The sequence below is a fragment of the Gracilinanus agilis genome, chromosome 4 (genome assembly GCF_016433145.1).
Source record: "Gracilinanus agilis isolate LMUSP501 chromosome 4, AgileGrace, whole genome shotgun sequence".
In the NCBI taxonomy this organism is placed as follows: Eukaryota; Metazoa; Chordata; class Mammalia; order Didelphimorphia; family Didelphidae; genus Gracilinanus; species Gracilinanus agilis.
The window spans coordinates 493,361,537-493,376,078 of record NC_058133.1 but is presented as its reverse complement, the minus strand read 5'-3'; the positions used below and the strand labels follow the sequence as shown (position 1 = coordinate 493,376,078).

The 14,542-nt window shown below is 38.4% G+C and overlaps 1 protein-coding gene across 1 annotated transcript in view; it reads left to right on the top strand.

Annotated features, from left to right (window-relative positions):
* The first annotated feature begins 109 nt into the window (after nucleotides 1-109).
* The window catches only part of NCOR1 (nuclear receptor corepressor 1), a 174,622-nt gene continuing 160,189 nt past the window's right edge, over nucleotides 110-14,542 (top strand). The window contains exon 1 of the mRNA XM_044673007.1: nucleotides 110-310. The gene's annotated coding sequence lies outside the window, so the exon portion shown is untranslated. The remainder of the gene's footprint in view (nucleotides 311-14,542) is intronic.

Here is a 14,542-nt window from a genome sequence, read left to right as displayed (position 1 = left end):
GGCCGGCGCGGGGGAGGGGCGCACTCAAGATGGCGGCCGCGCTGGCGGAGCAGCAGGGCCCTCGGCGGTGGCGGCGGCGGCGACAGGGACAACAGCGACGACAGCAACAGCAGCAGCAACAGAGCCCACAACCGCGGCGGCGACACGAGTGACAGGCGAGTGCGCGCGCCGGCCTGGCCGAGGGGCCGCGGGGAGTCCCCGCTCGCTAGTCGCCCCGGCCCGCCCTGCCCCGCCGGCCCGCCAGCCGCGCCGTCCCCTTGTCGCCCTCCCGCCTGCTCGGGGGGCGCACCCGCCCGCCGCACCGTAGCCGGTGAGTAGGCCTAGAGTCGAGGCGTCGTCGGGGAGCCGCAGGAGCCTCGTGTGCGTGGCGTGGGGCCCCAGGACCCCGGACATCGGGCCCATCAGGGCCAGGGCGGGAGGGGAAGCTGCACGTGAAGGGCCCAGGCGCCACTTCCCCCACCTTCTCAGCCCTGCCTGGGTGGTGGGGATGATGCTATTGACCCCGGGAGGTGGGGGGCAGGCCGGGCGAGGCGAGGCAATCCTCCCACCCAACGGACTTGGCCGTATGCGCTGCCCCCCCTCTTCCCCCTCCCCCCCCCTCCGCCTGGGGACACATACAAAGGCGGTCTGAGTCGTCTGAGCGGGACGGGCCCCTTCACCCTGGGCCTCCGAGGGGAGTCCGAGATCTTTGAAACCCACCCCCCCTCACCTTACTCTTGTAAGGGAAACTGAGGCCCAAAGAGGGGCCAAGGGCTTGCCCAAGACCACAAAGGTCATAAGATCTTAGATTTAAAGTGTTGAGGGAGTTCTATCTTCTGATCAGTCATTTTACAGATGAGGAAACCAAGATCCGAAGAAGTAAAGGGACTTAGCCAAGGTCACTTGCAGGTAACATGTAGAGTCACGATTTGAATCCAAGTCCTTAGACTCCCAAGCTCAGTGACTAACATTTGCTTCTAGGAGTTATTAGACTTTAGATTGCAGGGGACACAGTTTACTCTCTTTTCCCTTTTAAATTTGTTTCAGGTCAGTGAGTGCAGCTTTTTTTTTTTTTTTTTTTTTTTTTTAAAGATGAGAAAGGAGATTGAGAAACATACAATTGGGAAACAGTTTTGTCTGTGTGAGAAAAGAATCAGATCCCCTGGAAGAGTAGAAATAGTTTAGAAGTGTAGACTTAGTGGAGATGTGGTGCAGTGGTGGAGAGACCTGTATCCTGTTTGTCAGCAATGTTTATGAAGAGTACTATAGACCCATGATACATTCCGTCCCTCCATTTACTCTTTCCACTGGAGGAGCTTGTGCCAGTGAAAGTGGAAGAATCCATGGTACATAATTGAAATACCCAGGGTTTGTTTGTTTGTTAGGTCCTTGTGTGTGGTGCCTTGCTTGCAATAAAAACACTTTGCAAAGATTTCTTGAATTGAGCTCTGGAGTAACTAACTGTTCTAGTCAATAATCCCACATTTTTTGATAACTATTTCATCCACAGAATTACTTTCTTCTTTATATTTGTTAGTAACACGAGTTTACATTTTACAAAGGGCCACTGATGGCCAGGAAAGAGACCAGGGCTTTTGGGGGAGAAAAAAAGGATATGGTAACTGACCTAGGGTTAAATTGACCACACATATTCACAAAGTGTACAGTTTTCCTGTGTCCAGTATGTTAACCAACATACTCCCAGAGTAGTTGGAAGGTCAGTTACGGTCATATTTATACTTAACCTGTTGGGGCCAATGGGGAATTGTAGAGGGAATGAAAGTAGGAGAAGGTTGGTTCTGGATGGCTACTTAATAGGCAAATTCCTCTGAGCAGTTATCCAGAACTAGGTCTCTGGGTCTCTCAAATGAATGAATTGAACCAGATGAAGCTCTTTTCTAATTTTACCATTCTCTGAATTGTTTTAAGTAAGCAAAGTTATAGTTGTAAAGAGCTGTACTGGCTAGTTTGGCTTCAGCCTACCTTTTCAGGCTTCTTGCTCATTGTTCACCTTCACCTATTCTTCCTTCTGGACAAACAACCCCTTAATGTTTCCCTGTAGATATTCTGTCTTCTGCCTCCATGGCTTTACTCAGGCTGCACTCCCCTCCTCCATTGGCTCCATTCCCTAGCATCTTTCAAGATACAGCTCAAAGACCACCTTCTACACAGGCCTGTCTATCCTGCTTGGAGTGAGAGTACCTTTCCCCCTCATTACTTGGTATTTATTTTGTATATTTTCACTCTGTTTCAAAAATGTATCTATTCATTTTATAGTTATATTTACTTTTATGTGTAAGTATGCATGTATTGCTTCCTTTCTAGAATATAAGATCCTTATGGGTTAATAAGGGACTGTTTCATTTTTGTTTGTATCCGTGGCACCTGGCACCCAACAGACAAGTAAATGCTTATTGAATAGTGAATGAAGAAAGCTGAAAGTAAATGTTAGCAACCTGTTCTTAGATGAATCATTAGACATTAGAAAAAAATTAGTGGAATTTATTGGAGAAACAGCTATATTTTAACCTCCCTTTCGTTGTGTATAAAACTAAATCCATTGGGATTCTTTTTCTTATTTTTTTAATCCCATCCTTGTGGCATGATAATCACCTTAGTTAAGCAAATTATTTTAAACATTTGTATTTACACAAAGGACAGGTGGTAATTTCTAAAAGAGGTCTTTCATTTTGCTAGAGTTCTAGGGTATGTATAGAGTAATTTAATAGCTTGGTACATTCAGATGAAATAGTGAAACCTTGATGTTTTGACTTATTTTCTTTAATTACCACAAAAAGGAAGTATATGATATTTGGAGATAATTTATGTTATATTGAAAAATAGTTGAGCGAACTATTGTTCTAGTGCTAATTAAGCTTAGGACAGATGGGTTTTTAGAGGGGGGAGAGGGTGGATGGTTCTGTCCATCCTCAGGAGAGCTACTTGTAAGATATTTAAATTTATTTCACATCGTTGCCCTTTGTAGAATTGTCCAAGACTTTGTCAAGATAAGAAATTGATGTAGATACATGTTCAGGTTTTATTTTGTTCAGTTTTAATTGATGTAATGTTAATTAATTAACATTACTTTCAACTTCAAATTATTTGATTCAGACCTCAGTTGAGATATTGGAGTAGGACTTCTGTAAAAGTGTAAAACAAACACAATCAATATTTTGGCCTGTTTGTATTTGATGTGGATAGCAGTAGGATGTCATAGAATCATAGATTTAGAGTTTGAAAGTCACTTGGTCCAGTGGTCTTATTTGACAAATGAGGAAATTGAGGCATGCCAAAATAAGGGGACTTGCTCAAGAGCAGACCTTGTTGCTGAATTGTCCCTCTTTCTTCAAGAGTTTGCTTTTTAATCCTATGTAAATTTTGTAGTCTTATTTTTTGACGTACTCAAACCCTTTTCACCTTGGTGTAGAATCTGCAAAAGCTTCTGTGTTCATAGGCATAAACTTTGAAGATTCCATAGAAGAGTTCTTTATCTGCTCTCCAGGAACCTAACTTTAATATATGTGTATGTGTGTGTATGAGAGAGAGACTGTATTTTAAGACATGTTTCCTCTGTAATCTTGTATAAATTTTACTTTATGCCATTGTAAACCTTATTCTGAAAGGGATCTTTAGGTTTCACTAAACACTGCTAGAGGGGCCCAAGGCACCCAAAGGGATAAAACCCTCCCCAGCCCCCACCACCCTTGGCCACTTTCAGATTAGGGTTGAGATGTTGAAATAGGGATTCTAGGGAAGAGCAAAAGAAATACTATCAATATTTTGCCCATTTGGATCTTAACATGGGGAATTGCAGTAGTTCCTTTCATTTGCTTAATTTTTATCTGCTTTTGCTTATAAGCAAACATTAAACAAAAATGTTGAGGTCACCTGGACCCATTGAAATTTGGTCATGAAATGCCAGTGTCATGCTGTTGAGACTTACTTAGCCTACTGACTTAAATAGCCCTTAGACCAAAGAAGACTGCCTAAACTAGATTTTTATACAAACTATTCATTTGCTTGTACTGCTTGAGTTTTGACACAGTTCAGTAAAAGGATTTATCTGGTGGGGAAATGGGTCTGATTTTATATTTTACAGCCTAACTTCTTTTGTATTTAAATGAAAGTACTTTTCTCATACTGTGCAGTTGTCTTCATAACTAACATAAACAGGATCATGGCCTTTATTCTTATTTCCATATAGAAATACCGACTTGTAATGTGTAATGTCTACATGTTAATTTTTTATTGGTCTTGGTACTATAAAAATATTTTTTGATAAGCATCTGAAGCAAGGAGCCTAAAACATTTCTATTTTCTTGATTTCTCTTTAAATTAAAACTATTCTGAACTTAAAACACACACAAAGATTTCCAAAAACATAGCAGAACACAGAAAAGAGGATTCTATAAGAAACAAGTCTCCATTTTACACTTTTTGCTTTAAAATATACATGTATGTGTGTATATGTGTATATATGTGTGTGTGTATAGAATAGATTCTACATGTTACTTTCCTGTGCTTATTTTGTGGCTTCTGAATATCCTTTTGATCTTGTCTGTGCTTTTTAAAAAAAAGTTATATAGTGCCCATTGGGATGGAGCATCACTATTGCTGCCCTCTTCTTTCCTCAAATTCTCATCTGTATTAAAAAAAGAAAAAGAAAACCCTTTTCATGAACAGGTGGTCAGGAAAATTGAATCTGCAGTGTCCATGGCAAGAATTTGTGTCTACCCTTTGCCTCCATCCTTTCTCAGTTAAGAGGTGGGTAGCAGGCTTTATCAGAGGTTCCTTCTAACTTTGATTAGGGTTCTTAAGGCTTTCAAAGTTGTTTTTTGTTATAATGTTGCTCTCCCCTTATACATTGTTCTTCTTCATTTTATTCTCTTCAGTTCCTACTATCTAGGATTCCCTAAAATAATTTCTTCCGGCACAATAATATTCCTGTACATTCATATACTGCAATTTGTTCAGTCATTAGCCAATCATCTAAGAGGCAGTTTAAAATAACTTCTTTGGATACTAGTTCCTCACCATCCCTGTCCTCTCCCCCCCCCCCCCCCCCCCATCCCTCCTTTAGGATCAGGAAGTTTGTTTTACTTGTGACTCTTCCCTCCCTGGTATTCTCCAATTTTAACTCCTTAGCCACCTCCCTGCCTATCCCAGCTTGTTTCCCTTTTGAATTTGATGTATTTCTATAGCAAAATGTGTGTGGTCCTTTTTTCATTTCAGCTAAGAATGAAGCTTGTCATACCTCCTCCTTAAAACGTTTAAAAGAGAGCGGAGGTTTTCTTTCATATTGATATTTTCAAGGAAATATTAAGTGTAGCATTTTTCTTTTTTCCTCTTTTCCATTTATCCAATTAATAGCAGATCTCATTATGTGCTATTAAAAGGAGTAGAGAGCTTGGAATTGGAGGATCCTGGGATTAGAGCAGGGGAAGATTCCTTAGTGCTGTAGTTCTCAAACTTTTTAGACTCAGGACCCCATTTTAAATATTATATTAGATATGACAACTTTGGTTTATGAGGTTATCTCTTGGTATTTTTCATCTTAGAAATTAAAATGAATAAAAATTTAAAAATTATCCATTGCAAATAATATATTAACATAAGTAACTTATTTTCATGAAAAATAACTCTTTTTCAAAACAGAAATTTTAATGAGAAGAATAGAATCGTTTTGTATAATTTTACAAATCTCTTGAATGTTTGGTTTAGTAGAAATCCACTGGATTGTCCTATTTGCTTCTGTATTCCTTCTATTGCAATATGTTATTTTAGTTCAAGTTTAGTAGGAAGAAAATCTAACCTCACAGATATGTAGTTGGAAGAGAGAGGAGTATTTTAATAGGTAAAAGACATCTTGGTTATTGTGAAAATAGTTTTGACCTTCCTTAGGATGCCCCCCCAGGGATTGGAAGACCCATACTTGGAAAACTACTGCCCTAGTGCATGGTTATTGAAGATGTGCTCTAGGAAGCAGCTTAATGTTGAGTGTAGTGTTTGGAAATGACCAAAGAGCAGATAATGTATAGGAATCTTGATGAAATAGAACTACAACCATGTAGATGTGATAACTGTTTTTAGATGTTGTGTTAATAAGCATGCAGAGTATCTTGTGTTCACTGATAGAACTCTTAAAACCGGGGGGGAAAAATCAAAAGTACCAAAAACATTGCCCCTTGCATTTGGTAATAGAGAATGCCCTTTCAAAGTAAAAAAAAAAAAAAAAAAGTTTCATCTTAGGACATATTGATTGTTAAATCTTGTACTATATGAATTATGGTAAAAAATAATTAAGCAGCCAATTTATTCTAGCACATTCTTCTCAGGGCCATTTTCTACACAGGTGTATTTAGGACAATCATTTGTGCTACTTTGCTCTTTTTCCTCTGTTATGTTATCGTTACAATAAACATCTAATGCATTAACTGATATCAAGTCAGATCATATCATTGAGTTAATGTTTCCTAGAAAAGTTGACCTTTAGATATGTATTTTATTTTTAGTGTTGCTTAGAGTTCCCTGCCAAGCTCATGGCTCTTGGCTGGTCGGTTTCACAGAAGAGAGAGATCTCTTCCTTACCGACGGAGCTTTTGTCAGTCTTCCTCTCTCAGCCACCAGATTCAAAGTAATCCACTTCAGACGTTTCTTTTTCCCATAACAGTAGAATAACGGAACAGATGTCCTGTATGTGTGATTTAGGTGGTAACTAGCACCAGCATTGGGCCTTCTAGCAGTTGAACTTGACTTTTGATTATCTCCTTTTCCTACTCACATTTTGAATGATACTTAAGTGTTAGGCATCTAGTTGCATGTGGAACAGTGGTGGGAGCTAGATAAGCTACTAAGGACCTCCTTGTTCTGTCTGTGCTCTGCCCTGGGAGAAATGGAAAGAGAAAAGAGAAGGGGCCCCAATCTTCAAGAAGCATACCAAGAAATGCTTGCTCAACAAGCATTGGAAGAGTTCGAAGGAAGGTAGATTCCCTTTTGGCTGGGGTAATGAGGGACAGCATTATTCATGGAAGAAGAAACATTGAAATGAGACCTTCAGTCAAGAGGATTTCAACAGTTATTAGAGATTAGAGGGATATTCCAAGTGCATAGGAATAGTGTGAAAAAAGCAAAGGTGGAGGTAATTGCCATTTCCAATTCCAGAGCACTTTGAAGTTCACGTTCCAGCTTCCGTATTCAAAGAAGAATATTTTTCACAGTTTACAGATGAGGAAACAAAGACAAAGAAGTGGAGTCACTGTCCTAGGGACAGGATCAGAATTTGGACCCTGGGCTTCTCAACTCCCAAATTTGATGTTCTCTCCAAGTACTCCATTGCCTTTTTTTGTAAGTGTGTAGAACCTGGAGCTAAAAGAGATTTTTAAAATTATCTAGTGCAATGCCCTCTTTGTACAGATGAGAAAGAGATCCAGAGAGTTAGTGGCTTGGCCAAGGTCACACAGGGAGTAAAAGTAGTAAGATCAGGATTTGAACCCAATTCTTGCTGATTCTAAATCTGGCTATCTTTGTGTTTTGGGAAATGGTAAATAGGCCAATTTGACTGGATTACTTTATATAAATATAATTATAATCTATTCTACTCTCTGGAGCACAAAAGAAACATGGATAAGCCAGTTGTCAGAGGGTTTACATCTACAAATTCCCAGAAATTTTCATTAAAGACAGATTGTAGGGACAAATTTTTAGTTAGGGTGTACTTTTTCCATGAAAATGACTTTAAAAAAAACTCTTTACCTTCTGTATTAGTATCAGTTTTAAGCTAGAAGAATGTCAAGGGCAGGGCAATTGGGGATAAGTGACTTGCCCAGGGTCACACAGCTAAGAAGTGGCCAAAGTGAAGTGGATTTGAACCCAGGTCCTTCTATCTCCAGGCTACCTAGCTATCCTGATAATGACTTTTTTTAAAAACCCTTATCTACCATCTTAGAATCATTACTGTTTATTGGTTCTAAGGCAGAAGAGTGGTAAAGGTTAGGCAATGGGGTTCAAGTGATTTGGCCAGGCTCACATAGCTAGGAAGTGTCTGAGGCCAAATTTGTTTGTTTTTTGTTTTTTAATTTTAAACCCTTAACTTCTGTGTATTGACTTATAGGTGGAAGATTGGTAAGGGTAGGCAATGGGGGTCAAGTGACTTGCCCAGGGTCACACAGTTGGGAAGTGTCTGAGGCCAGATTTGAACCTAGGACCTCCAGTCTCTAGGCCTGGCTCTCAATCCACTGAGCTACCCAGCTGCCCCTCTGAGGCCAAATTTGAACCCAGGACCTCCCATCTCTAGGTCTGGCTCTCAATCCACTGAGCCACCTGTAGCTGCCCTCTTCAGTTTTTTATTTCTGACATGGGCAAATTTTTTAAAGAGAGGGCCAAAGGAAAGGGAAAAAACTTTAGGCGGGCCAGTATAATTTATTAAAAAAAACCAATGATACATTTTACAAAATTCTTGTATTTTTTTGTGATACTAAACCCTATTAATGACTGAAAGATTATGAAGGAGAAGGGCTGCATCCCTGGGCTGAGTTTGTCCATCACTGACCTAGTATATTCCTTTACCAAGAGTCACATGTTGCTGAAAATATATTTCCAAGTTATGTTTTTTACATAACATTAATAGTAAATATTAGTAAACAAATTGTCAAAACAAACATAAGCTCCATAAACTTAAGATGCTCAAATTTAATCCATTTTTATTTATTAAATTGACAAAAAGTACATATTTTAATAAAGAATCTAATACATTAGGAGCTTGATATCTAAAGGGTCTGGATTTTCAAAACATTGATTTTTTAAAAAGGCAAAAGGAATCATTATCTTTTGTTTTATATCATCTTTAATTTCTTCCTTCCCAATGCCCCATCCTTGATTTAAAAAAATAGAATAAAAAGAAAACATTGTTTAGTAAAATTAATTCAACCAAGTCTGACCATATATCAATGTTCTGCAGCCATAGTGACCCCTTCCTCTGCAATCTGTATGCATGTTCTCATCTCCCTTCGGCGAAGTTTGGTCATTTATCAGTACATAGCATTTAGTTTCCATTTTAAAAAATTCTTTCCATCAAGGCAGCAAGATGGCATTATGGATAGTGTCTGATTTGGACAGCTCAAATCCTGCCTTAGACACTGTGACCTTGAGCATGTCAGCAAGCATTTATTAGACAGTATGTGCTAAAGACACTTCAAAAAAAGAACACACTTCTACTTTGAAGACTCATAAACTATTGGAGGAAACAAGTAATGTCTGTATAAAATAAATGAGATAATCTCCAGAGGGAAAGCACCAAGATTGGTATGGCTTCTTGCAGAAGAATACTTGAAGGAAACCAGAGGAGCCAGGAGGTGAGATGAGAAGGGAGAACATTACAAGCTTGGGGGATATGAAAATGTCTGGAGTTGAGAGATGGAATGTTATGTGAAAGGAAGAGTAGGAAAGAGATGATCAGGATGGCAAAGAGAAAAAAGGTGGACCAACCAGCCTTGGGTAACACCTACTTTAAGGGCCTGAGAGGATAAAAGAAATAAAGAGAGAACCTAGATAGACTGATTTCAAGGAAAATACAATGTCATAGGAAACAGGAGCAGGAGGATCAAAGATAGTGTGAGGATGAAGATGTTTGTTAGGGAAAGAGCCAGGAGACTGCTTAAGAACCAGAAAGAATAATGAGATTGTTCCAGTCCTGGTTCCACTGCTACTTGGCTTTGCATTCTTTTCTTCATTTATAAAATGAAAACATAGATTAGCTGATTGTCCAGGTGCCTCAAATTCCTAGTTGTCCATGTTTCAAATACAGTGGTGTGTAGTTGGCAATGAGATAGTCTTTCAGTGGAGCCCTGAGGAAATAAAGCCAGAGCACTAAGAGGTTAAGAGGCATTTATTTGATGGTAAGCCAATAAAGGGAGTGATTGTAAACGACTTTTTTAGAGAAGTTTGGTACAGAGAAATGGCATTTGGAAGATGTCTCTAAGGGGTGTCTGTGAGGATTGGGGAGTATGGAATGATGTGAGTTTGTCTTCGTTTAAAGGCTAGGGAGCCAATGAAGAAGTTGAATTTGGGATATTAAGGATGAATTTAATGTAAAAACAAAGTTGGTAAAGGAATGGAATGGATAATATGGCAGGAAGGGGGTATTTGGGGAAGGTGATAGGAAAGAGAATAGACAAAGATAGAGGTTTGGGGATTGGACCCTGATCTCATACCTGGTAGGCTGATTTCAGTAAAAGATAAAGAAGTTAATCTGCTAAGATTGAAGAAAGGCATTGAACTTATGTTGGGTTTTGCCATTTTGGGGAATTGTTTACAGGAGTGCTTTTTGATTATTTTTTCTAGATTTTGGCAGTACCAGGGATTAGGGACATAAGGTAGCAGATTTTAGACTGAACATGAGAAAATTGGCTTTTAAAATTTTTTTCAGTTTTTTCTTTTTTTTTAAACCCTCACCTTCCATCTTGGAGTCATTACTGTGTGTTGGCTCCAAGGCAGAAGAGTGGTAAGGGCTAGGCAATGGGGGTTGAGTGACTTGCCCAGGGTCACCCAGCTGGGAAGTGTCTGAGATCAGATTTGAACCCAGGACCTCCCATCTCTAGGTCTGGCTCTCCATCCACTGAGCTACCCAGCTGCCCCCGACTCTTGCCTTTAGATGGCTAGTCTCTTCCCTCCTTGAGGGCAGGGGCTGTCTTTTGTTCTGTGTTGGCACCCGGAGAGCCTGGGACAGAGTTGCCCTGTTCAGTTTTTTATTTCTGACATTTGATTCTTCTAATGTATCCTAATGAATTAGTGTTAGTGAATAAATGAAAACAATGTATAATATAGTAATTTGGGCCATCTTAAGAAAATAAGTGTTAGATATCACTTTTGGTTTTTAGGCATGTAAAGAGAATTCCTGGGCCAATTGAACATAGATGTTTTTATGAGATTTAGTCCTTGGGCTGGTACTTTTGGTGCTTCTATGTGTAGTTCTATATGTAGAATTGTGGTTTGATTATTTTTTCCTTTTTTCCCCCCCTCCTTTGTAAGACTGCCAGTTTGAAACTTTAGAGGCAAAACTTATACTCATGACATCAACTTACTTGTTTTTTTTTCTCCAGCATTCCTACTGTCTCTCTCCATCTTAATAATACTAGCTTATATCTCTTGAGTGCCTTATACTGGCACCTTGATGTACACTGTCTCATTTGATCTGCAGAATAATATTATGTTGGGCTGAGCTTATTATTATTAAGTCCTATTGACTAGAAGAGGTGATGTGACTGTCCAAAGTTACACTAATAAGTAGAGATAGAGCTGAGTCTCGAACTCAGGTCACTTGTCTTAGTGTCACCCCTAGATATGGCATATGTCATAGTAAGCCTATTCTCTTTCTTTGGCCTAATTACCTGAAATAGTCCTTGTCACATGAGGTCTCATTTTAGGTTCACCAACCACTGTTAATGTGGCCTGGACATTTGTATTTTGATCATTTAAAACTTAAAATTCTAAATATATTATTATGAGTGCCTGAGAAAAGAGGAGGAACAGTGGCATAAATTACATACAAGCATTTATTTTTCTTTGGAGTGTATTTTGTACTTGATTAGTTGATCAGAAATGACTTAAATAATAAAACTACACTGTTAAGATTGATTCTAGGAGCTAAAAAGTGGTCCAGCTTCCTCAGACCTAACAGATATACACACTCAGTGTTACCCTTAGAATCCCAGAGTAGAGATAGATTTCTTAAAGTCCTTTAGGATCACACATAATCAGAATTGGGGAGATATTTTTTGTTTATGTACACACACACACACACACATATATATTATCAAATAAGCCAAAAACTAGAATTCTCTTATCAACTCTTCAAAAAAGGGAGAAAAATATTTCAGTTTATTGCAAAAGAAAAATAATTATATGTAGCAGTTTATCTCTACCATTTCAATTCAGTAAAAATTTCTAGATTTTACAGAAGAGCATTCATTGAGAATAATACTGCTTGACTTCAGTTTCTGGAGCTAGGATAAAGTCAGGAGACCTGATCTAGTTTTGGGTCATGCCTGGAGATTGGGCTGTTTGAGGGATCTTAGCTTGGTGTGTTTGCACTTAAAAAAAAAATAGATATTCCAGTTTAGTTATCATTCTATATAATCTTTGTATTTAAAAACATTCTGAAAAGGGTCCTCTAGCTTTGCCACACTGCCAAAAAGGAGGTCCATAACATAAAACCCATTAAAAACCTGTGTAGAGTGTGGTTTTCATTTTGAGCCAATCTTAAGATTTTTTTTTTTAAACCCTTGTACTTCGGTGTATTGTCTCATAGGTGGAAGAGTGGTAAGGGTGGGCAATGGGGGTCAAGTGACTTGCCCAGGGTCACACAGCTGGGAAGTGGCTGAGGCCGGGTTTGAACCTAGGACCTCCTGTCTCTAGGCCTGACTCTCACTCCACTGAGCTACCCAGCTGCCCCCTAATCTTAAGATTTTTACCTTTGAACTTTTACCCTTTTAAGGAATAGATGAGAAGACCATCCTTAAAAGGGGAGTTTTACTTCATTGCTGGACTGTGTTTTCCTTCCTCTGTTGATTTATAGAAAAAACTTGACTATGACATAAAAGTATCAAATTGTTGTTTCAGCTAATCTTTTTTTTTTTTTTTTTTATAGTTTTGTTTTTTATTATGTTCCAGTACCACTTTTTAAAAGGTATTTACAACTGGTTGGAAAAGGTGCCATTTATTCAGTTCAGTGCTTTAGGAGTTAATTAACCAAGATAATAACATATAACACGATTAAGCAAAGTCATGATTATTTTTGGTAATGGGGGGCTCTGTAGTATTAGTAGTCCAACTCTAATTGTTAAAAAAACTCTAGTTTATTTTTATTTTTCAGTTACATGAGGAAACATTTTTTGACAAAAATTGTTTTTTTTTTTTTTTTTTTTTTGGTTTTGTTTTGTTTTTTTAAACAAACCCTTACTTTCCGTCTTGGAGTCAATTCTGTGTATTGGCTCCAAGGCAGATGAGTGGTAAGGGCTAGGTAATGGGGGTCAAGTGACTTGCCCAGGGTCACACAGCTGGGAAGTGTCTGAGGCCAGATTTGAACCTAAGATCTCTTGTCTCTAGGCCTGGCTCTCAATCCACTGAGCCACCCAGCTGCCCCCTTTGACAATTGTTTTTTGACATTTTAGGATTTGGATTTTCTCACTCTCTCCCTTTCCACACCTCCCTTATTTTATATCTATATCTATATCTATATCTATATCTATATCTATATCTATATCTATATCTATATCTCAGACTATTTCCTGAATATATATATATATTTCCATATTGCTAATATTGTGATAGAAAACATATCACACATACAATAACAGTCTCATGAAGGAAATAAAGTGGAAGATGGCATACTTGAACTTCCATCAGACTCCAACAGTTCCTTCTTTGCCTGTACATAGCATTTTCATCTTGAATCCCTTGCAGTTGTCTTGGAGACTTGCTTTGCTGATAATTGTTTACATCATGTGATGTTTCTGTAATGGTATATATTCTGTTCTTGTTCTGCTCACTTTACTTTGCGTCACTTCATGTAAATCTTTACAGGTTTTTCTAAACTCATCTTGTTTGTCATTTCTTATGGTGAATTATTCTATTATAACTGTATACCACAACTTGTTAATCCTTTCTTCAAGTGATAGACAACCCCTTAGTTTTCAGTTCTTTGCCACTGCAAAAAGAGCTGCTATAAATATTTTGGTACAGGTAGGTCCTTTTCCCTTATCTCTGATATCTTTGGGTTACAGATCAGGTAGTAGTAGTAGTATTGCTGGTCAAAGGGTATACATAGTTTTGTGGCCCTTTGGGTTCTCCAGAATAGTTGTATCAGTTCACAGTTTGGCCAATGGTGTATTAGTGTCCCAATTTTCCACATCCACTCCAACATTTATCATTTTCCTTTTTGGTCATGTTAACCAATCAGCTGGGTGTGAGGTGATATCTCAGAGTTTTAATTTGCATTTCTTTAATCATTTGTGACTTAGAACATTTTTTCATATGACTATGGATAGTTTCAATTTCCTAATATGAACTACTTTTTCATATCTTTTGATCATTTTTCAATTGGAGAATCTTTGTATTCTTATAAATTTGACTCAGTTCTTTAATATATTTGAGAAATAAGGCTTTTGTAGGAGATACTTGCTATAAAGTTTTTTTCCCCCAAATCTGTTGTTTCCCTTCTAATCTTGGTTGCATTGACTTTAAAAACTCTTTTAAATTAATTTGATTACCTTTCATTTTTCTTAATGTTCTCTATGTCTGATTTGATCTTAAATTCTTTCCTTATATATCCATAAATCTGGCAGTATCAAAAACTCTTAAAGCAGCAATTGATGTTCCTTTTAAGAAAAAAAAAATGTTGGTATTTTTTACTGATTTGCCATGCTCCAATGGACCCTTTCCACGTACCAACTAAGAACAGTTTAGCAAAACAAACCCATTGACCCTCTCTGAAAGTGTCAGCCCAGTTCTGCCCCTCAATTCAGGCTTTCCCTCAGTCACTGCATAAATGCAAATGTAAAGGAAA